The following is a 24589-nucleotide window of genomic DNA, read 5'->3' as shown; positions in this document are numbered from 1 at the left end:
TTATAAGCTATTGCATAGCTTTTATCACCGATTTTGAGCGCGACGACCAAATCAAGAAATTCCGTAACAAAAATAGAACCTAACACCCCCACTCCGCCTACCATGTAGCTCGCGTTCAATACATTCACACGTTGCGCTTGTGTAATGTTTGTGAATAAGCGCATGGCGTGACGTCGCACTGCATGCGCATCATGAAAAGTATGCCCATCTCTCTCTCGCGCGGTCTAGCTTATGAGTGTGAAGGGGACCGTTAATCTTTATAAATATAGCGTGGTCTTTTGTTTTAATATTAAATTATTATTGTCTGGTTATAATTGCATAAGTTGATAAAAATGCTATGCAATAGTTTTACCGTGACAGTCCCCCAGTGCCACACGTGGTTTTTTTAATGAGACGGGTATGCGAGTTCTCCGGCTACTTGGAACTACAGGAGCCCATGGACTGCATTAATGAAAACTCTCCTCCAGAACTTCCCTTAAGGGGAAGTGTTAAAGTAGCCCCAGTAATTTAAAAATTAAAGAGCGGACGGTTAGCGTGGTATGAACGTGTGATGCGTAGAGAGAAGATGCATGTGACTAGGAGATGTATGGAAATGGTAGTGCAAGGTAGAGGGGGAAGAGGTCGACCGAAGAAGACATGGATGGAGTGTGTGAATGACGATATGAAAGAGAGAGGAGTGAGTGTTGAGATGACGGTTGACAGAAGAGAATGGAAGAGAAAAATTAGCTGTGCCGACCCCACCTAGTGGGATAAGGTGGAGAAAAAAAAGAAGCTCCCCTTAAGACTTAAGGTTGAAGTTTGATTAGCAGCTTCGGCTATCTCACGTACGTCCGTTTTGCGGCAAAACAGATTTAATTCCAATTATTTTTTGTCATTATCTCTACCCATCTGTAATCTATACTAATATATAAATCTACAGAGGTTTTTACGGATGTTCCGTTATAACTACTGAACCATGCATCCGATTGACTTGAAACTTGGTATCCATGTAGAAAATACATGTACTTAATGGATAGGCTAATATTTATATGAGCGTTGGACTCCCTAATAATAATGACAATAAATAATAATGTTAATTTTAAATGCCCAGCGAAGCATGTGTTTGTCACTGAACTCCTAAGCGTCTGGACCGATTTGAACGATTTTTTTTGTATGCGTTTGGGTGGCGCCCTGGATGGTTTAGATTCACAAATCGTCCCGACAGATGGTGCTGCAGTCGGTATTTATTGTTTTAATTTAGGTATCCAGGTTATTTATCTATACCGCAACTAAACGACTGGATCGACTTGAATGTATTTTTGTGTATGCATTCACAGGACAAGGTCTGTCGGGTTCGCTAGTAATTTTATAAATTCGCTCTAATAACTAACTCGGTGGTACGATAGTTGGAGCCCTTAGCTACTGCGCCGGAGGTCGTGAGTTCGATTCCCGCATCGAACAAACATTAAAGATACACTTATAGTTCGTGATTCCTAATGTTTTTTTTTTTCATTTTTTATTGGATTAACACAACTGAATAAAATCTGCACACATAAAAATTGAACTTATTTACATAAAATAATACATTATAGAATACACCCTTTTGGGTGTGAACACATCTGGTTTAAGAGCGTTTGTGCTTAAGATAAAAATATCGTTAACTGATATTAAAAGAAGACAAAGAAAAAAAAAAAAAAAAACTGCATATAAAAACTTACAAACAATCAACAATTTTTTGACTGACTCGGTGGTGTATTAGTTAGCGGCTCTGACTGTATGTAGCGCCGAGGGTCGTGGGTTCGATTCCCACGGCGAGCAAACATTGTGTGATAAACAGATTTGTTTGCTCTTTGTCTGGGTGTTTATGATCTATATGTCGGAGACGGTCATTAGTTTGGTAGCTAAACGAAACGCAGCACGATTCCCGAGAGGTGGCAGCACGATCGCAGTATCGTCGGAACTCGGCTAACTTCGTGCTACGACAGAGCCTAGCCGATGGAGGCGCGTAGACGCCATCACACTTACCAACCAGCCTTCTTGAAGAGCGGTGCCTCCGTCCTAAGAACTGTCATTGCAACTGTCGTAGCACGAAGTTAGCCGAGTTCCGACGATACCGCAATCGTGCTGCCATCCTGATCATGCAGGAGCCAGTCACCGTCGAGGCCCTAGACACGTCCTTACGGATCCATCAGCCCAATAACCTTTACTAACTCTAAGCTCTAACACTAGGAGCAGGCTTAGGGACCCCAGTAACCGTACTCGTCGAACTCGAAAAAGAGGTCGACGTGCAACCTAACCCATCAGCTCGCTGAGTTTCTCGCCGGATCTTCTCAGCGGGTCGCGATTCCGATCCGGTAGTAGATTCATTCGCGAAGCAATTGCTCTTGAGTTGTTAGGTCTCCTTCGGAGGCGCTCTTGACACAAGTAATACGAACATAACATTTAATAGTATTTAATAAATTGAAACAATCATCAAAGTGCAATTGTCTATACATCAATAATCTTTCTCTTCTTTTTCTCCACCTTATTCCACTAGGTGGGGTCGGCACAGCTAATTTTTCTCTTCCATTCTCTTCTATCAGCCGTCGTCTCAACACTCACTCCTCTCTCTCTCATATCGTCATTCACACACTCCATCCATGTCTTCTTCGGTCGACCTCTTCCCCCTCTACCTTGCACTACCATTTCCATACATCTCCTAGTTACATGCATCTTCTCTCTACGCATCACAGTCCTTACCACGCTAACATCAATAATCTTTCAATGATTAAAAAAAAATCGTGCTGCCATCTCTCGGGAATCGCGCTGCGTTTCTTTTAGCTACTAAGGTAATGACCGTTTCCGAGACACTTATTTATAAATGCGAACGAAGCCGCATGTAAAAGTCAATGGAGTGCCTACTAATAGTACAATTGAACTTTAAGTTTATTCATACAAAAGCTTCCGACTACCTGCCTCCCGATAGATCTGTTAGCAGGTAGAAAATTTTTTTTTTGTATATAACAAATATATAAATATCCAAATTGGGGTATGTTGAATATCGGGTTTTGGGCTTTTGTGAATGCGCTTCACTCAAAAGATGATATAATTCAATGTCGGTGGTAGGACGTAACTGCCATTTCGATAAAGCGGCACGACACGAGAACCTTCTCATCGTGGCCGCCGGTAACTACATTCCCGATCCCGCGAACCGAATGGTTAAGCAGTCGACGTCGCCCCAAACACGTCATTACGGATCCTCCCGATCCACTAACGGTGCTTTTAGGTACCTCAAGCACCGGTCATCGTTCTCGTCAAACACTTCGCTTGCGACGAAGGGCTCGGCGAGTAAATTAACCCACAGACACAGCCCACTGAGTTTCTCGCCGGGTCCTCTCAGTGGGTTGGGTTTCCGATCCCATGTTAGATTCTGCGAAGCACTGCTCTTGCTAGGGTTCTTTTTAATTAAAATTTATTAAAATTTATTTTCTATTTTTTAATTGGTTTTTCTATAAATGCGTATTTTTTTAGTTTTTTTAAACTATTATTTATATTTCATTTTTAGTTGAATTTAAATTCATTCAATTCTTCTTTTTTTTTTCAAAAATTTCTTCTGCATCAGTCTGTAACTTATCCTAGAAATAGGTGATCGGCGCGCCTGGTAGTTTCCTTTCTTGATCTTGACACAGACACTCCGGGTCGCAGGAAAACAAAATCGCTAATCCTGATTATCCTAGTAAGGATAACGGATCAAACTATTTAACATATTGAATTGTCATCGGTCCTTAATGAGTCCGCCAAATTTCGAGTTTATCCGGCTTTTTGAAGGGGGTCAAAATAATGTTCAAAGATTCCGTTACATACTAACATACACACTAATAACAGACGTATGAAGCTAATAAAAGCGTATTAAAAAAGGACGTAATGCATCTAAGCATGAACTGTCCCAGTCTGTTTCTGTCGCGAAGCTGTTATGAACCGCTATGCTGTGCTAGGTTTTTTTTCGAACAGGGACCGAACCTCTTGTGAGGTATCCGCTCTAAGAGCGCACGGGGGTTACGTGGGACTTGAAGGTTTGCAGATGTTGAGAGCAGACGGCGGGTCCAAGGATATTTTAGGACCCCGCACCAAACAAGTCCACCTTGCACTCTCACACCCGACGGTGGATCCGGAGTCTTGGACCCGGGGTTAGAACCCGGTCAGATTAGGATGGTTCCCGCGGTCACTGCTTTGCTGTGTTACTATAACTCATGTCTCAAGTGAAGAGGTTAAATTCACGTTTTGAATGGATTATAACCGCTCATAAACTTAGCCGTAAGCTAAAACTATACTGTTTCAAAATTATCCAACCGAAATTCTTACGATGGCTCATTTCAAAGAATGTGTAAATTGAATCCAGATCGACCGTGAGCTAGCCCAATGAATGAAGTCGAGAAAAAAATATTTCTATGCCAATGGGTTACGCTTATAATCGTTTATCCCACGAACTAGTCGTTTAGAGCTCTAACGAATTAAACTGTCTAAACAAATCGAACGATCGTTTTAAACTATTACAAAATCTCAGGGTAGTCAATGGAGTTGTTCAGAGAAAAATGACATTTAAGAATGACAAGCGGCCCGCTCCGGCTCCCCTCGGGTCTTTAACAAAAATTTCAACGATATTTGACGTTGTTTTATTTGTTTAAATAAAAGAACACTTATTGCGGCATAACTATAATAGTTAGACATATGTTGTCGCGACACTTTTTGTAAATAATAAATGTGTTCTACAAAGTCGTAGTACATTATTTTATTCTATCGTCAATAGTTTTCGCAGGGCACGCGATGTAAAGAATATTTTAGGTAATTTTTTTACACTTCGGGTTACAGTATTGGAGTTTTAGCATGGATCCCTAGTTTTTTTCAAAAAAGATTATACCTTATGTCACTCGGGAATAGTGTAGCTTCCAAACAGTGAAAGAATTTTTCAAATCGGTTCAGTCGTTTCGGAGCCTATTCAATACAAACAAACAAACAAATCTTTCCTCTTTATAATATTAGTATAGATATAGAAGTATAGATAACATTAAAGTTCGAATTTGACGTTCAAGCAATGAACCCAATTCTCGTGCTGGGCAATTCTTGTAATGATTGTGAGAACAAAACCTTGGTGATTTTAAAATACTTGTCTTTGCAATACGTACACGTCTATACTAATATTATAAAGCTGAAGAGTTTGTTTGTTTGAACGCGCTAATCTCAGGAACTATTGGTCCGATTTGAAAAATTATTTCAATGTTAAATAACCCATTTATTCAGGAAGACTATAGGCTATATAACATCACATTACATTAAATAGCTCCTTAAAATTCTATAATTCAAAAATATTTTCACTTTCTACGCAAATGAAGTGGGGGTAAAATTTAGTGTTACGCCAAAGTAACTATTCCACGCGGACGGAGTCGCGGGCAAAAGCTAGTTTTATAATAACTGTTCTTGTGTCAAACAATGACTTAAACAATAAATGCCAAGAATCACCCGAGTCTTCGAACCGAAGGTTTTTTTTGAGAAATGAGCGATTACTGGTGGCGCGGAGGCCTTTCCACTTTCTCCAGGACAGGTAGGCAAGCACAGACTCAGCCAGGAGGGGTGGGATTAGCTAACCTATTTAGCTAATTTGGGTAACCGGTAGAACGCATTTTGAACCAGCACGGGTAGGTACCGCGGCCTTATTTGAAAAAGAAATCAAGAACCATTTTACAATTGAGACTGTCTCAAGGTAGATTGGGGCATTAACGTTGTGATTTCCATAATCTCTGCTGTCCAAAATGGTCTGCGAGTTAGTTTACTAACTTAAAAAATGTAATTCAGCAGTAATGGATAAGAAAGGTATCTATGGATCGTTGCAATCGATACCTGATTCTTGCGGTTTCTAAAAAAAATATGGGATCGTGCATTTCTTTACGGCTCCGACGACCCCAGCCAATCGGGTAGCTAAAATAAATATATTTACTTTAATTACCAAAATAACACACTTAAATAGAAAACCGAACTAACCATTAATTAATTCCATCTATTTTTTTATGCTGTTGATAATTAACAGCACATATTTTTTTTATTGCTTAGATGTGTGGACGAGCTCACAGCCCACCTGGTGTTAAGTGGTTACTGGAGCCCATAGACATCTACAGCGTAAATGCGCCACACACCTTGAGATATAAGTTCTAAGATATCAGTATAGTTACAACGGCTGCCCCACCCTTCAAACCGAAACGCATTATTGCTTCACGGCAGAAATAGGCGGGGCGGTGGTACCTACCCGTGCGGACTCACAAGAGGTCCTACCACCAGTAAAATTTTAGAACAAAGTTATAAAATTATTGTGTCGTCATCGGTCTTTGATCCATATGTTTCAAATCGCATCCCTCCTGGCTGAGCCCATGCTCGCCCACCCGTCCCGGTGAAAACGGAAAGACCTCCGGGCCATCAGTAATCCCAAATTAATCTGACATATTGAAGTCGGCGAAAGGACATTCAAAAATCCCGTCACACACTAACTGCTAATAACAGCATATTGAAACCGTACTACGTCTACGGATTCAGGAGCAGCGTGTGGTTCCTTAATTTTCAAAGGAACGAAAAGAGACATTTAATGAGAATAAGACCATAGACGTGTTTAGTGCAGAAGGGTTTTAGGCAAAGATCATAGTTCGATACAAAGTGATTTATGAAGAACAGAATCAAAACTAAACGCAAAACCGCGCATCGCGAAAAAGACAAATCGCAGAGATGCTCTTATCAAACCAGAGCTCACAGCCAAGGAGAACATACTTTCACTAACCTCTGACACCGAAAACGTAACTAGACTGCGTTAGGGCTGGCGGCGTCTAGTAGTGGGGTTCGAGCACTGAGTTTCTCGTCTGATCTTCTCAGTGGATTCGCGATTCCAATACTATGGTAGATTCAGCGAAGCACTGCTCTTGCTAGGGCTAGTGTTAGCAAATACTCTCAGGTTGAGCCGCGTGAGCTCACCTACCTGTCCGAACGTAGCTGAAATAGTCCTTTAGGCTACCAGCGAATAGGTGAGGGAAAAGCAGCGTCTGTGCGTAGTCAATAGCGCGGTCAGAACTACCCCGAGAGCTGGGATCGAGGGTATTTGAACAAAGAGACACTTTCTTCGCAACAATACCGGTTCGTTTGTCTGGTGGCCTAGAATAACGCCACCCAAACTCTTTACATGGGTGTCCCTAAAAGAGACTAAGAGATTTATTCACCTGGTGGCTAGCAGCAACGTCCTCGGAGTGCCCGTATCCCACCAACCTACATAAATCTGCCGCAAATCATGCCATGTCACATAAACACATGTAGATCGAGAGCTCTTATAGCGGTCTACATCATTTTTATTTTTAAGGTATTTTATGACTTGGTAACTAAGACCTTTACTTAGGTCAGTCTTTCTCAAAGTGGGCGATAACGCCCCCTTGGGGGCGTTTGAAGCCTAGAGGGGGGCGTTAAGGGGCCCAGGAAATAATGGTGGGCGTTGATGTGGGTTAGGGGGGCGCTGTAAAATTTGTAATTTCATTTACTTTATAGTATTTTAAATTACACTAAAATTAAAACTCACCAACTACACAATAACAAATAATTAGTTTATATTTCTACCCTGTATGATGTTATAAAAACTTAAAATACTTAACATAGATTTCATAGGATAGCCCGCACACCGTGCGCAATCAATTTGTAACAAGTTTCTGCGGAACATGATCGATGATAGTTAAAAAATTAGAGCAATTTTACCTTAATTACATTGCACCAGAAATTATTTTAAACATTAGATAAAAAACTACCGTGCAGAGTTTTAAAATATTACACATACGTAAACTAACACAAATTGAGGTTTTCTTTACTTTCTTTCTTGTTTTTAACATAAGGGCATTTTACAGCATTTTCCTAGCATTTTATAAGAAATTACTGATATTAGAATCATAATTTTTATCTTCTTCTCCATCGCTCCTTCATTGCTGAGGATCGTGACTCCGTTTTAGCTTGTCGACTGTTAGCCTCCATTGGTTCCGGTGAGTTGCCTGGTGTAGTGCAGCGCTAAGTGGTCCGCTGGTTTGCTCGGAGATCTGGTCGGACCAACGTTTGGGGCTTTTTTTTTTTTTTATAATTTTTATATAAAATGGAAAAACGTATATAATTATTGTTCAAAAACTTGTCTTAGATTATTATTTTTTACAATTTACCCATTACCGTCCAATGTCAAATAGTATAGTAAGCCTAAACAGCTCACTTATTGTAAACATTGTTTACTATTTTATTTCTATATAATAATAGGTTGGGGGAAAAGTTTCTTCACATTTTTTAAGAAAATTCACAACATTTTTTAATATAGTTTATTCACATTTAACTAAAGTGTGTCGATACCATTTTGTTCGATAACTTTTTGCCATCTTGTAGGTAGGGACATGATCCCATTGCTATAGAAATTTTGGGGCTTCTGATCAAAATACCGCGACATTTGGTTTTGGCAGTCCTCTCGTGATGTTAACCTGATACTGCCTAAAGAATTCTGAAGAGATCGAAACAGGTAGAAATCTGAAGGTGCAAGGTCAGGACTATACGGCGGATGTATTAACACTTCCCAGCCAAGCTCTCTTAATTTTTGCTGAGTTTTTTTTAATTTTTTTTTTATTGCTTAGATGGGTAGACGAGCTCACAGCCCACCTGGTGTTAAGTGGTTACTGGAGCCCATAGACATCTACAACGTAAATGCGCCACCCACCTTGAGATATAAGTTCGAAGGTCTCAAGTATAGTTACAACGGCTGCCCCACCCTTCAAACCGAAACGCATTACTGCTTCACGGCAGAAATAAGCAGGGTGGTGGTACCTACCCGCGCGGACTCTCAAGAGGTCCTACCACCAGTGGCTAAAGATGTGTGAGGTCTAGCGTTATCGTGATGAAAAACCACACCCCTTCTGTTGATTAATTCCGGCCGCTTTCTCTCAACTTCTTGCTTTATTCTCATCAGTTGTTCGCAGTAGAGTTCAGAATCGATGGTCCTGCCTGGTGGTAACAGCTCATAATGTATAATGCCCTTCCAATCCCACCACACACACAGCATCAACTTGTTGCGAGTTAACCCGGGTTTCGCACGACTCTGTGAAGCCTGACCGGCCTTTAACCACAACCTTTCTCGTACTTTCTTGTCGTACGTGATCCACTTTTCATCACCAGTTATCAGCTTCTTCAAAAATGGTTCGGTTTCATTACGTCGTAATAAAGAATCACAAATGAGTTTCTTTCAGTGAGCTTTTTTGTGTGCCCAGTTTTTTTCAAATGCGCCATAACTATTTTGTGGTCAATTCCCAGTTCTTCAGTTACGTCGTAACTACTGATATGCCGATCTTGCCCCACTTTTTCAAAAATGGCATCGATTTTATCCGTAATAGGGCGACCAGAGCGACGTGCATTTTTGGCATCAAAATTTCCGGATTGAAAACGCTTAAACCAAATTTGTGCTACTCTCACAGACACAGCACTAGATCCATAAACATCGCAAATTTTTTTCACGGTTTGCGTTGCCCTTTTACCTTTTTTGTAGTATAGTATAGCCAAAGAGATTTTATTAAAAGTTCATACATTTTTAAGCTATTGCATAGCTTTTATCGCGGGCTTTGAGCGCGACGACCGAATCATGAAATTCCGTAACGAAAAAAACCTAACACCCCTCACTCCGCCTACCATGTAGCTCGCGTTGAACACATTCAAACGTTGCGCTTGTGTAGTGTTTGTGAATAAGCGCGTGGCGTGATGTCACACTGCATGCGCATCATGAAAAGTCTGCCCATCTCTCTCTCGCGCGGCTTAGCTTATGAGTGTGAAGGGGACAGTTAAGGTTTTGCCTTTATTAAGGTTTAATATAGCGTGGTCTTGTTTTATTATTATTTTAATATTAAATTATCATTGTCTAATTATAATGTCATAAATTGAAAAAAAATGCTATGCAATAGCTTTACCGCCGCAGTTCCCGAGTGCCACACGTTTTTTTTTTTGTCAGGAGGGAATTGCCAGACTTCCGCCCTTCACTGGGGATGGAGGGCGGAGCCTGTCGGAGTCGAACCGACTAAGACCTCCTGTCGCTCAACAACCAGCATCCGAACCTCGCATGAGACAGAGCTCATGAAAAGGCAAAGGGGGGAAAGTGAAGCGTTTAGTGCGGAGCACATCTCTCCCGTCACCCTCCCCCTCGGGACGCCGGACTGGCGGTCGTCGGCGCCACGACCACCAACCCTCTCGATCGGCAGGCTGTCCGAAGCCCGCCTAGATGGCGCCGGTTAGAATGGTCTATCCTACGGAATACCCCACTGGGTCAGAATCAGCGTGGGTTCAGGATAGCCGGCCTTCCATCATCCGGATGCTCATACGTAAAACATGTGCAGAGCAGCTTGCACGTCGTCTTCTTAGGCCCCCTTCGCCGGTCCCCAGGCCGACATGTGAGGGAGACCCGAAACACTTAGAGGGCCAGGGCTTGGGCGAGATCCGCATCCCTGGACCCCGCTCGACGGCGGCCGGCCTGTGCATCTCTCACGCGCCCCGCCGCTTCCTTTGGCGAGATGGTGCACTCGCAGAAGTCAAGCATCGCCTTCCACGACTCGTCGTCACCGAGCATCGATGCCAGAACACTCGGCAACGACAAGTCGTTTCCTATTTTTGCGACGAGGACACGCCGCTACCCCTCCCATGCGGGGCAGGCGACGAGCGTATGCTCTGCCGTGTCCAAGCAACCACAATGGTGTCACTCTGCCGTCGGCTCGGCTCCGATCCGGTGCAGGAACTCACCGAAGCAACCATGCCCAGTGAGTACCTGCGTGAGCCGGAAAGTGAGGCGTCCTCTGTCACGACTCACCCAATTCACAAGAACCGGGCGAATCGCCTCGATGGTCCTACGACCAGCCGAAGGATCGGCCAGCCGCCAAGACCATGACTCCAGCACGGACCGCCGAGATTGGGCCCTCCGCGTTCTGACCACACTGGGGCTGGGACACGCCCCGCCCCGGGCACGAATTTTAGCCCGCCACTGATAGTCAGCGGCGAGCGCCTCCACCTCCAGGACCCAAGGTGGTGTCCCAGCCAGTACACACGCCGCCTCGAAAGAGATGGTGCGATAAACACGGATGATCCTGACCGCGATGGTGCGTTGCGGTCGTTGCAGCAACTTCGCTACCCCCACGGCCAGTGACTGGCCCCACGCGGGCGCCTCGTATAAGGCCATTGACCGCACCACCCCCGTATAGAGACGGCGCGTCACCTGGTCAGGCTCCCGATGCTGGGAACAAGCCGGCTTAACGCGCCGGCCACCCCCAGCAAACGAGGGACCAAGCTCTGAAAGTGAACACGGAAGGTCCAACGACTGTCCAGAAGGAGGCCGAGGTACTTCAACTGCACCCCGACCCGATACGGACGCCTCCAACCACAATATGGGCATCGACAGGTGGCACTCACCGGGGCCTGTGAAACTACATGGCCTCGGATTTACTGATTTACTGAGTGTCATGTCGAGACCCAATCTCCTGATTTTGCCGACGACATGCGCCACCCCAGCGGTGGCAACGCCCCCCCCCCCCCTGTGGAACATCGCGCACGGCCGAGAGCCTGTGCACGATCCCACCGTGTCCAGTACACGTGACCGATCTGTCCTCCAAGTAGGAAGCCACCAGTCGGCGAAGGTAGGGGGGCACTCCGTGCCTTACCAGGGGCATTTTTTTAAATAGAAGAACACTTATTGCCGCATAACTATAATAGTTAGACACCTCTCTTTCTGGCGATATGTCCAAAGTTCTCGAAACTCCTCCGCGCGTATGTAGTGCTGAGGCGCATTGGAATCTTGAGCTCGGTAAGAATGGATTCGTTGGATCTGTGTCCTGTCCAACGAATCCCAAGCATTTTCCTCCTGCACCACATCTGAAATGCGTCGATGCGTTGGCGGTCGGCTTTTTTGAGGGTCCAAGTCTCTGTGCCGTAGAGAAAAATGGAAAAGACGAGGGAGGTGACGAGCTGCTTTTTGGTATTCTTCGAGATGTTTCTGTCCGCCCAAACACGGCCCATTTGGGACATAGCCCTTTTTGCTATACTGATTCGCCTTCTGAGGTCCTTTTCGGAGGATCCATTACTAGCTATGACGGAGCCCAGATAAATGAAATCCTCTACGACTTCCAGGTTTAGCTTATTCGTAGTTTAATAAGTTATTATTCTTAGTAGTATTATTTACTAGTCGAAATAAAAAAAAATAACTATCTTATGATGAGAATCTTATATTAATGAGAAAGATATTCAATAAAAATAGTTTCGTTCTAATAAATTAGTATAGTAACAGTACAGTGAACTAGCAATTTATTTTGGTGATTCTGAATTTAAACAAACATATTGATGAGAAGAATTCATTTTTACTTTGCATTTTTGTAAATAACTACACGCTCTGTAGCAATGTACGGACATAATATAATAATATGAAGAAACAATAATAGCATCTACAAATACATATGTACTACTAAAATCAACACAGCACTTATTAATTAAATTAATGAAATTGTGGTTTTAAAGTTTTAGGGGTGTATAAAAAATGGGGGGCGCTGAAAAATAATTGATTTTCAAAGGGGGCGGTAAAAGAAATAAGTTTGATAATCACTGACTTAGGTCAATCTTATTTTAATTTATATCCTTATTTATATGAAAAATGATAGTATGAAGTGAAATGAAATGAGATGAATATAATCTCAGTAAAATGGTGGTCATTGACTGAGACTTTTTCAGTGGACTCTTTGGAGGATCCCGAGAAGTTACGTTCAACGGCTTTGTTTGATTTTCCCACATTTGTGCACTTTCAAAGATACTAAACAGTTAATAAACCACCGTTATTACACATTTAAACCTGAAGAAACACTATATAGACAAAATAAAACAAATCACACAAGTTCACTCCTCGCGTTCCCGCCAAAAAGTCGACGATCTACATCAATATAAAAAATTTACCTTCTGAAATCCTACACACCATTCTCAAGATATCTGTTAATCGTTTATCGGCAAGGATTATTGAGATGTAATTCATTTGGTTAACAATGGTTTGGGTAGTTTACGACAAAGGGAAGATCTTTCATCGAGCGGGTGAAATTGCTCTTGCAATGCAAGCTAATCATGAAAATGTCGTAAGCGAGATTCAGGCATCTATCAAATATCAATTATATTCTATGATAGCTACCGCCGCAAGTTCACTAATTCGTACACAAAACTGACATAAAACCTACAGAAGAATTCCATGTGAAAGTGACGTCCGTAGCTTTTTTTTTTAGAATTCAAGGATTACTTGTGGCCCGGAGGCCTTTCCAGTTTCACCAGGACGGGTGGGCGAGCAAAGGCTCAGCCAGGAACGTCCGTAGCTGCTCGAGAGGAATGATACTGTTGCAAGCCATCTTTCTTGTGACATCACACGTTAATCACGCAAACTAGTTTTTGAGGGTTTGATGTGTGTAGATGTTATTCCTTCATCACAGAAGGATTTCGTGAACATTTGTTGAGTAGGTACACTACCGTTCAAAAGTTTGGAAACACCCTATTTTCGGTAGACTAAAAAAAACCCATAATAAATAAACTAAATAAACTCTTTGTTCCACTTCGATAGAGCGGCACGACATGAGAACCCTCTCATCGTGGCCGCCGGTAACTACATTCCCGATCCTGCGGACAGAATGGAAAGCAGTCGACGTCGCCCCAAACACGTCATTTCGGATCCTCCCGATCCACTAACGGTGCTTTTAGGTACCTCAAGCACTGGTCATCGTTCTCGTCGAACCCGTCGCTTGCTCGACGAGTAAATTAACCCTCAGACACAGCCCACTGAGTTTCTCGCCGGATCTTCTCAGTGGGTCGCGTTTCCGATCCGGTGGTAGATTCTGCGAAGCACGACACTTGCTAGGGTTCGTGTTAGCAACGTCATCAGGTTTGAGCCCCGTAAGCTCACCTACTAGTTACAAGGTTACGCTGAAACAGCCTCTCAAGGCTCTCAGCTTAGGTAGGACAAAAAAAAACTTTGTTATTGAAGTTAATTTTTTTTTACGATCGTGTATATACCAACAATGAACAGAATTTGTCTTATTATTAAATTACCTTTGTCCAACCTTGATACCTGACATGAAAAAATAGCTGTGCCGACCCTACCTAGCGGGATAAGATGGAGAAAAAAGAAGAGAAATACATTCGAAAGGCTGAATTCACATTGAACTAGTGCCTGTAATAACGAAAACTATTTTCAGATTCTTTCTATCAACCCTGAACGGGTCAGTCAATCTTAAATACATACAATTACACAGCCGTGGGAGAATTATTACGCTTTCACGAAAACAAAGCGTCATTTTGGCACATTACTTACGTATAAATATTAGGTTTTATTCTCACGCTCGGAATGTTCGGGACAATTAAAATGATTAATCCTTTGGTTGCAGTGTAGGTCACAGATGCCCTACGCGGCGCACTGAAGACATTAGATCGTTTTCTGTTACTAAGGCACGGGAATATCTAGTAGACTCTGGGAAAGACCAATCTGAAGGTACTGATTTTTTTTTATTGCTTAGGTTGGTGGACGAGCTCACAGCCCACCTGGTGTTAACTGGTTACCTGAGACATCTACAACGTAAATGCACCACTCACCTTGAGATATAAGTTCTAAGGTCTCAAGTATAGTTACAACGGCTGCCACACCCTTCAAACCGAAACGCATTACTGCTTCACGGCAGAAATAGGCAGGGCGTTGGTACCTACCCGTGCCGTCTCAAGACGTCCTACAACCAGCAATTACGCAAATTATAATTTTGCTGTAACTTTTGATAATGAATATATTTCTAAGAGACCTTGAAAAACTAAAAAATACATTAACAAACAAAATAAGGCAAAGTTAGGCAATCCAATTAGTAACAGAAACGTCATAATTACTTCAGTGCGCCGTTTAGGGCACCGGTGACCTAAACGGTAGTAAACGGGTTAAAGAAACTTTCTTCAAAAAAAAAGCCTTCAAATTCCTTCTTTTCTTTCACGGATGTTAAACACGTGTTGATTGATACCATTGGTAACACCATCCTACCTGTTCCAGAAAGCAATCATACACGCGGAAGATGAGAATGCCACAAGACATTTGGGACTTCTGTCTCAAGATACAAAAACCGCGTATAAAAGCTAATACAATGAGTTCAGTTTAAAAACTGCTTTGATTTTTAGTCTACAATATTAGAACATCTAAAAAATCAAACCCGCAAAATTATAATTTGCGTAATTACTGGTGGTAGGACCTCTTGTGAGTCCGCACGGGCAGGTACGACCACCCTGCCTATTTCTGCCGTGAAGCAGTAATGCGTTTCGGTTTGAAGGGTGTGGCAGCCGTTGTAACTATACTTGAGATCTTAGAACTTATATCTCAAGGTGGGTGGCGCATTTACGTTGTAGATGTCTGTGGGCTCCAGTAACCACTTTTTTTTTTATTGCCCCTGTAGGCAGACGAGCATACGGCCCATCTGATGTGAGTGGTTACCGTCGCTCATGGACTTCAGCAATGCCAGAGGCAGAGCCAAGCTGCTGCCTACTGTTTAATACCCTCCACAAGCCTCGTTTGAAGAAGGACATGTCATAGCGCTCGGGAAACACCGTGGAGGGGAGCTCATTCCATAGCCGGATGGTATGTGGCAAAAAAGACCTCTGGAAACGCACTGTCGATGACCGCAGCGGTTCCAGGTAGTATGGATGAACCCTGCTCCGATGGCGGGAGGTGCGATGGTAAAACGGAGATGAGGGGATCATCTCAAACAATTCCTCAGAGCACTCCCCATGGAACATACGGTACAAAATACAGAGGGAAACGAAGTCCCTCCGTAGACCCAGAGGTTCCAAACGATCAACATAACACCGGTGGGCTGTGAGCTCGTCCACCCATCTAAGCAATAAAAAACTAAAAACTAAATAGGGCTGCACATAAGTCGGTAATTTTTTTATCGACTTAACATCTGTAATCCCCGTATCGCAATCGTGATGGCAACGAACGAACGATCGATTCGTCTCGCTCTCCGCTTCTATTTGTGCCTCTGATGTTCATTACACAATATTAAATTCAATGGTTCAATGGTGAATCGTCGAGATCTCGTCTTTCCAATTAAGGCAATAAAAACAAACAAATAAAGATCAACAAATAAATAACAAATAAACAAATAAAAATAGGAACAGCAATAACCGGCTTCCACGAGGCAAACGAAAAACGACATTCATCAAACTAAATAATAGTATATTTATATACATGAATATACTATTATTTATGTATATAAATATACTATTTTATATATGTGAATTTGATTTCTAATATTCAAAACGAAGCTTCAAAAAGGCAATCGTCAAGCTTCCACTGACTAATCGGCTGTTTATGACAAGACAACTGAGCAATTACCTCCTGATCCCAGGGTCTAGGGGACGCGCGAGGCATGTGGGACTTTTTTTTTTTTTATTGCCCTTGTAGGCAGACGAGCATACGGCCCACCTGATGGTGAGTGGTTACCGTCGCCCATGGACTTCAGCAATGCCAGGGGCAGAGCCAAGCCGCAGAGCCAAGTTGGACAGTCCGCAATGTTGGGAGCAGACCGCGGGCCCAAGGGATGGAATTTAGGGCCCTACCGCACTAAACGACTCCCCTGCACTCTTTCACCCTACGTCCAATCTCCGCCTGAGGTCAGAACCCGGTCAGAGTAGGGCTATTACGTATTTGTCTCCACCTTATCCCTCTAAGTAGGGTTGGCACAGCAAATTTTCTATTCCATTCTCTTCTATCTACCGTCATCTCAACACCCACTCCTCTCTGTCTCATATCGTCATTCACACACTCCATCCATGTCTTCTTCGGCCGACCTCTTCCCCCTCTACCTTGCACTACTTACCATTTTCATACATCTCCTAGTTACATGCATGTCCTCTTTACGCATCACATGTCCATACCACGCTAACCGTGCGCTCTTTATTTTGTCTGATATACTGATTCCTAGTAGCGCTATTACTTACATCAAGCCTTAAAATTATCAGAATACGGACGCCGATTAGACTATAAGACACTTTACAAGTACCAGAGATATACTTTTTCCAATTACCCTTCGTTTAAGAGCCACTAATTACTGTTTCCGCTTACACTCCGAGCTGTATATACTCAAGTAATTTTCAGGCTGCCAGTCAATTTAAGTTTTTTTTTTTTTTTTTACGTACGTGTAAATTATGTTATTTATTAAGGTTTTAAGAAAACGAAACGGTCGGAAGATGGTCATTTCGGTAACTTGAGATTTTAAAGATCTTTAGATTTAAGTTTGTTAATTTTTACACTTGTACCCAATTTAAAATCGTTGTTTGATGGATTTAATCGTTCTAGATATCTACTAGATCTAGTTCATCCATAATACCTGGAGCCACTGCGTTCATCCACAGAGCGCTTCCAGAGATCTTTTTGGCCACGTACCATCCGGCTTTGGAGTGAGCTCCCCTCCACGGTGTTTTCCGAACGCTATAACATATCCTTCTTCAAACGAGACTTGTGGAGAGTACTTAACGGTAACCACTCACCAGCAGGTGGGCCGTATGCTCGTCTGCCTACACGGGCAATAAATAAATAAAAAGATAAAGATAAACTAGGATATATAAAGACAAAACAAACTTGATTAGGTTTGTTTTGCAGTTGGTACATGGTCTAGCTCACATCACAGCTGATGTTGTGTGGTAGCTGCTGCTCACAGATATCACAATGTGATTATCGCCATCCATTTATGGCGGTCATGACTTAAATGACTTAGACAGCGTCTTGGCTGTGTCATTAGTAGCGATTAGGACACCAATGTGCTTAGTGAGAATTTTTAATGTTATCGATAGCGTAAAAGTTAACTGCAGTTGGAACAGCGCCCCTAGCGGCAAACTTCGGCAAACTTTCCAACTCCATACAAATTTGAGTTAACTTTTACGCTATCGAGAACGTTAATAAACTCGCATTGTACACACAGATATCTAGCTCTTTTACGTTTGAACGGACAAAAAAAATATATTATTTTATTTAATGTATTCCGAAAATACTGGTGGTAGAACGTGTTGTGAGTCCGCACGGGTAGGTACCACCATTTTTTTTGGCTTAGATGGATGGACGAGCTCACAGCCCACATGGCGTTAAGTGGTTTCTGGAACCCATAGACATCTACAACGTAAATGCTGGTTGACGCATTTACGTTGTACCTTGAGATATAAGTTCTAAGGTCTCAGTATAGTCACAACGGCTGCCCCACCCTTCAAACCGAAACGCATTACTGCTTCACGGCAGAAATAGACAGGGTGGCGGTACCTACCCGTGCGGACTCACAACAGGTCCTACCACCAGTAAAACCACCATTATGATCTTGAAATGCTTTTGAAATGATGTATAATAAACAAAATATCTCGTTGTGTTTCAAATGTAACAAATATCACATTTGAATGTAACGAATCTTGAATTGTTCTTAACAAGAATCTTAAATGACTTGTTTGTGTCCTAATTCAGACAATTGCTCTTTCACACTTATGTGACTTGTCTATGTATGCCTTGAGAAGTCATATCTAATGATTCTAGTGGACCAGTTGTATTGTCGTCACTTAAGATTGTAATCCGACTGCTCTTAACATCGAGAAGAAGATTATTAAAATTTTCTAGCCTTTAAAAGTAGTTTAATATTGTGTTACACCGTTAATTGGTTGAGATAAGGGCTTTTTTAACATTCTAAATTAGTTTTAAGTTTAAAGATATTGCCGTAATACGCAATTGAAGTCATGAAAAGTTTCTCCACTTTTTCTTTCTTTGATATTACCGTAAAAAATTGCCAAATGGGAATGCCGTTAAAATTTATCTTTAAGTACCGAAATATTTCAATTGAAAGTAAGACATAGGTACGACGCGCACATTTTTTCTCTCACATCTCGCCTCAATACAACAGCCAGAGATCACAAGATCAACATTCAACACATCCTTGTCGTAGCCCGAGAGCTAACTAACGGCTTACTTACAAAAATTAACGAACATACGTCTAGCGTTTTCCGAAACAAGTTTTATCAAAATCATTCTTTGTTCTTTACAAACATAAATTTTATCATTACGCGTAGACACTGTAATAGTGAACTCACCAAATCATGACAAAATCCAGTTTTTGATACGGGATCGTTTTGCACGCGACATATATCATGGCACGTTTTTTTGTTTACAAGAAACACAACTTTAAATCACTTGAACACTGAAATGTCATCACTATTTGTATTAATTCATTCAGCAAATAAAAGTTTTTGATGCAAACTTTTGTTAAAACAAGCGTGAAAGGACGCGTCTATGCGCGGACGCGTCCTCGAACTAAACTGAAGTTAAAATCTTACGAAGTTATTTTTACCTGTGGTCAGCAAAAAAAATTGAGCCAACTTGGAACATTACAATACAAACAATTTTGTTTCTTATTGACATAGATTTTAAATCATTTTTACTTTAATTATATCGATTAAATAGGAGTGATCTTAGTCACAGAAACGATTCTTGAATTTTTTATTTTAACGTCTAAGGCGTACGGTTGTTTTTGAATTTTGTTGGTTCATTGCTTCGAAACGTTTCGGCTGTAGATAGATTGTGAGCAGTTGGTAAGGGACAAAGGATCTGAAAGTTTCGACAACACTTTAATATTTTAGAAACAATCACAGGACAAATATAATGATGATAAAACCTTAATGATATAACTTTGAACAGTATCTTCTTCCGTGGTCTTCCGAAATTTGAAACATCACACACTGTAAGTAGATATACCAAACGAGATTATTACCGTAAGAGTTACTTTAGTTACATCTGCGACTGAGGCAAGATATATAGGTATACTGTTGATGCGTGGTTGTAAAATTGGAATTATACTTTAAAAAATTCTTCTTTTTTACCTTGTTACGATAACTATCTGAGTCAGACTGATTGCGTAAAGCTACATGGATCTTTGGGAGGTAACTACATAGGGATGATCTTCCACCGAGCAGGTAAATTACTCGTTAGACCAACGGCCCAATTTTTTCCCCCAACCTATTCGCTGGTGGCGGGTGGGTGAGCATGAATGGGGAGGTTGACATTAATTAGCTGTCATAATTTACAGGCAACGAATTTCACCGGTATCACGATTATAGTCTTAGTCTCGATATATAAAAATGAATTGCTGTTCGTTAGTCTCGCTAAAACTCGAGAACGGCTGAACCGATTTGGCTAACTTTGATCTTGAATTATTTGTGGAAGTCCAGAGAAGGTTTAAAAGGTAGATTAAAATTTGTCTTAAAATTTGAAAATGCTCGGAATTAAATAAAAATAACAATTTTGTTTTTCCTTTGACGTGTCCCCCCGTCCAACGAATTCCTTTTGTTTGTTTTAAGTTTTTTTATACAAAAGCTTAGATCTTTTATTTATCGTTTGAGGCACTACGAATTCTGCCGGGTCAGCTAGTTTCAGATAAATTTCTTCGAACATGGTGAAGTCGTATGTTTTTCATTTATCGCTTGAACACGGAATGTCAAAAGAGTATTCTTATTGAACCACCCTTCATGACCCCTGAAATAGCTTAGATTGTTTTTTAATCTACTAAGTAATAAGGCAATTTCGAAAGATCTGTGACTGTAGCTATCGTAGTACACAAGATATTTGACAGATGCCTGAATCTCGCTTACGACAATTTAAGAAAACCTTGCAAGCTCCGAATATTAACACGGCTCTTGCTAGGGCTAGTGTTAGCAGTCTCTCATGTTGAGCCCGTGAACTCACCTACCCGTCCGGACTGTTATGGGGTCCCTCTTAGAGATCGTGTTGAAAAAGGAATTGTATTGGATTAGAATAAAGTTTATTGATATATAATTATATGACAAAGAGGAAAAAGGGTCCCCTTAAGCAACCGATCGAAGTGAGCTGAGAATAGATTGCCTGAAACGCGGGCTACTTGTGACTTAACTCATAAAACTGCTGACAAGGCATATATACCAAAATGTATGACCGAGGGCTGTGTCATCCAATTAGGGTTCAGTACACGCTTATAACAGGACGTAGTAGGAGTAACCCCTATCTATCTTAAGTAGGATATCAGTGAAAAGGTTGGGAAAAAAGTCGCAATAACCGGCCACTGTTACGCGGAACATACATAGTTCCGTTTTCTCTTTACTACTTTTTTTTGCTTTAACATTTGAGAGCCACTGGCCGAGCCCCGTAAAGCAAAACAGGTTTCGTACCTATGTAACAACAAGCCGGCGCGGCGTGCCGAATTCACGTACACAGCACGGGCAATTCGCCGAGAGCTCGATCTAGTTGACTTTCCACAGTATACACATCATAGGACAAGCAGATGTCAATAGATTTTTTATAGGTTATAGAATGTAATAATATTGATTTGTTTAATTGTAATTAATACGCTTTTATTAGCTTCAGACGCATGTATGTTTGTAACGGAATCTTTGAACATGATTTTGACCCCCTTCGAAACGTCTGATTAAGTCGAAATTTGGTATACTTATTAAGGACCGACAACAATTCAATATTAAAAAAAATTTGAAATAAAATATATAAAAAGCTGAAATTCAACTAAAAATGAAAAATAAATAATAGTTTAAAAAAACTAACAAAATACGTTCTTATAGAAAATCCAACTAAAAAATGGAAAATAAATTTTAATAAATTTGAATTAAAAATAGTGTAAGAAAAAATGATTTTATTGTAAAAAAGCGTGGGGTGCTTTTCAGGATATGTATTATCAAAATAACCCTTCTACTCACATATCTGTTCATAAAATATTTATAACTACTTATACCATGCACGCCACGTTTTTTTTTTACAATAAAATCATTTTTTCTTACACTATTTTTAATTCAAATTAATTAAAATTTATTTTCCATTTTTTAGTTGGATTTTCTATAAAAGCGTATTTTGTTAGTTTTTAAAAACTATTATTTATTAGAGTAGTTTAATGATGTTTATTAACGTAAATAAATATAATTTTGTTCGGAATAATAGAACATAAACCCAAAAGCCCAATGCAATATGCTATAAAGTCAATGATTATCTAGAAGATTGCACAAAGTGGGAATGAGTTGCTCGCTCCGGGAATTTCAATATTGTAAAATTGTTATGTTATAATTACTTATTGTAATATGAATATTTAAAAAAAAAAAAAAAAATATTTAAAATAAAAATAAAAATCTAATATTTAAAAAAAAAAAAAAAAAAAAACATGCCCGCTGAGTTTCTTGCCAATTCTTCTCAGGACGGAGGCTAGTTCTTGTGAATTGGCGGTAATTCTTTTGACGTTCAACAAGTATGTACTTTCATTTATGTTGAATAAAACTTTTTTGATTTGATTTGATTTGAAATATGTTGGACCCTTTTAAAGAATTAAACTAGAAAGTTGTGTTATAACATTTTAAAAGCTCCACACGTGAAATTGGGAAAAGTGAATGGTCTGTATGTCGGTAATTTGCATGCAATACGCATTACATAAGAAACGACCTTGCACTTATACGGTTTTTTAAATTGCATACTAAAATGTGGATTATATATGTGGGACAGATTTTCATGGAACACAAGATCTTTGTGATAGATGTGGTTTACTGGTGGGTAAGATCTCTTGTGAGTCCGCACGGGGGTACCACCGCGCCTATTTCTGCCGTGAAGCAGCAATGCGTTTCGGTTTGAAAGGTGGGGCAGCCGTTGTAACTATACTTGAGACCTTAGAACTTATATCCAATATGGGAGGCGCATTTACGTTGTAGATGTCTATGGGCTCCAGTAACCACTTAACACCAGATGGGTTGTGAGCTCGTCCACCCATCTAAGCAATAAAAAAAAGATGTCTTGACCGCCCAAAGTGACATTTTCAAGTTATGTTTCCGATTTTTTCCTATTAAGCCGCTGGTAATCTCAAGAGGCTATTCTAGTTTCACCGACTGGTAGGTGAGCTCAGGGGGCTCAATCTGAGTTTGCTAACACTGAACGTACCTTTTTTTTTCCTGCCTATGCTGATAGCCTTGAGAGGCTATTTCAGCTTCACCCTAACGTGTGTAGGTGAGCTCACGGGTCTCAAACCGGAGTGTTGCTAACACTGACCCTAGCAACAGCAGTGCTTCGCAGAATCTACCACCGGATCGGAAACGCGACCCACTGAGAAGATCCGGCGAGAAACTCAGTGTGTCTATGGGTTAGTTCGCTCGACGAGCCCTTCGTCGCAAGCGACGGGTTCGACGAGGACGGTGACCGGAAGACCGTAGCAAAGCTTCCCTGAATTTAGCACCGGCTCGGAATCGCGACTGAGAAACTTCTACGAGAAATTCAATATGTCTATGGGTTGGGTTGCACGCCGTACTCTTCGTGACATTCAACGAGAAAAATATGTTCATAGAGACAAACTCCAATCCATAACACGTGAACCGTCTACCGAACAATATCAACCGCTCGGTAGAAAATCTTCCCTTTCTCGTATCCTCCAAATATTCGTTGATATGCTAAAAAACACCCCGTTCTTTTTGAAATTCCTGTCATTATATATTGTTATTAGCTTTTACCCGCGACTCCGTCCGCGTGAAATAGTTACTTTGGCATAACTCAAAATTTTACCTGCCTCTTCATTTACGTAGAAAGGGAAAAAAAAAATTAATTTTAGAATGTTCAGGAGCTATTTAAACCCTTATTTTGAAACATTCTTTATTGGTGCTCCACTTGTATTGGCCTTACCGTGATGTTATATAGCTTATAGCCTTCCTCAATAAATGAGTTATCTAACACTGAAATAATTTTTTCAAATCGGACCATCAGTTCCTGAGATTAGCACGTTCAAACAAACAAACACTTCAGCTTTATATTGTTTAGTATATTGTTATATAATTGATGCTCTGGAATACATTTTGAAGTCAATATGGACGGGAGATGTTGCCACGATGCACGCGGAGATTGACAAAAATTTCCACGACGTGGACGGGTCGAAGTGATAAGAGGCAAACCTAAGAACTTAGAAGAAACCTAAGAACCTAGACCAATGAACTTAGCTCAATAGCATTCCCGATCCTGCGGACAGAATGGAAAGCAGTCGACGTCGCCCAAAACACGTCATTTCGGATCCTCCCGATCCACTAACGGTGCTTTTAGGTACCTCAAGCACTGGTCATCATTCTCGTCGAACCCGTCGCTTGCGACGAAGGGCTCGACGAGTAAATTAACCCACAGACACAGCCCACTGAGTTTCTCGCCGGATCTTCTCAGGGGGTCGCGTTTCCGATCCGGTAGTAGATTCTGCAAAACACGGCTCTCGCTAGGGTTCGTGTTAGGTTTGAGCCCCGTGAGCTCACTTACTAGTTAAGGTTACGCTGAAATAGCCTCTCAAGGCTCTCAGGTTAGGTAGGAGAAAAAAAACTCAATAGCTAACGACTGGACCAATGTGGCAAAAAACAGAGAATGATAAGAGCTGGAGGCATTTGTCCTAGATGGGTCCAAACATTATTTATTAAATTATATAATTATTTTTAATGTAATTTTCGTAGTCACTTTTTTTTTTTCGTCAATCGTTAGAATCCGTTTAGG

The 24589-nt window shown here is 41.2% G+C and overlaps 1 protein-coding gene across 2 annotated transcripts in view; it reads right to left on the bottom strand.

Moving 5' to 3' along the window:
* LOC114251140 (uncharacterized) overlaps positions 1-19376 on the bottom strand; it is a 45560-nt gene extending 26184 nt beyond the window's left edge. For both annotated transcript variants that reach the window (XM_028185319.2, XM_028185320.2), the window contains exon 1: positions 19150-19376. The gene's annotated coding sequence lies outside the window, so the exon portion shown is untranslated. The remainder of the gene's footprint in view (positions 1-19149) is intronic.
* Positions 19377-24589: the final 5213 nt, after the last annotated feature.

This window comes from Bombyx mandarina, chromosome 02, assembly GCF_030267445.1.
Source record: "Bombyx mandarina strain Sakado chromosome 02, ASM3026744v2".
NCBI classification, from domain to species: Eukaryota; Metazoa; Arthropoda; class Insecta; order Lepidoptera; family Bombycidae; genus Bombyx; species Bombyx mandarina.
This window is presented reverse-complemented; position numbering and strand designations above follow the sequence as displayed.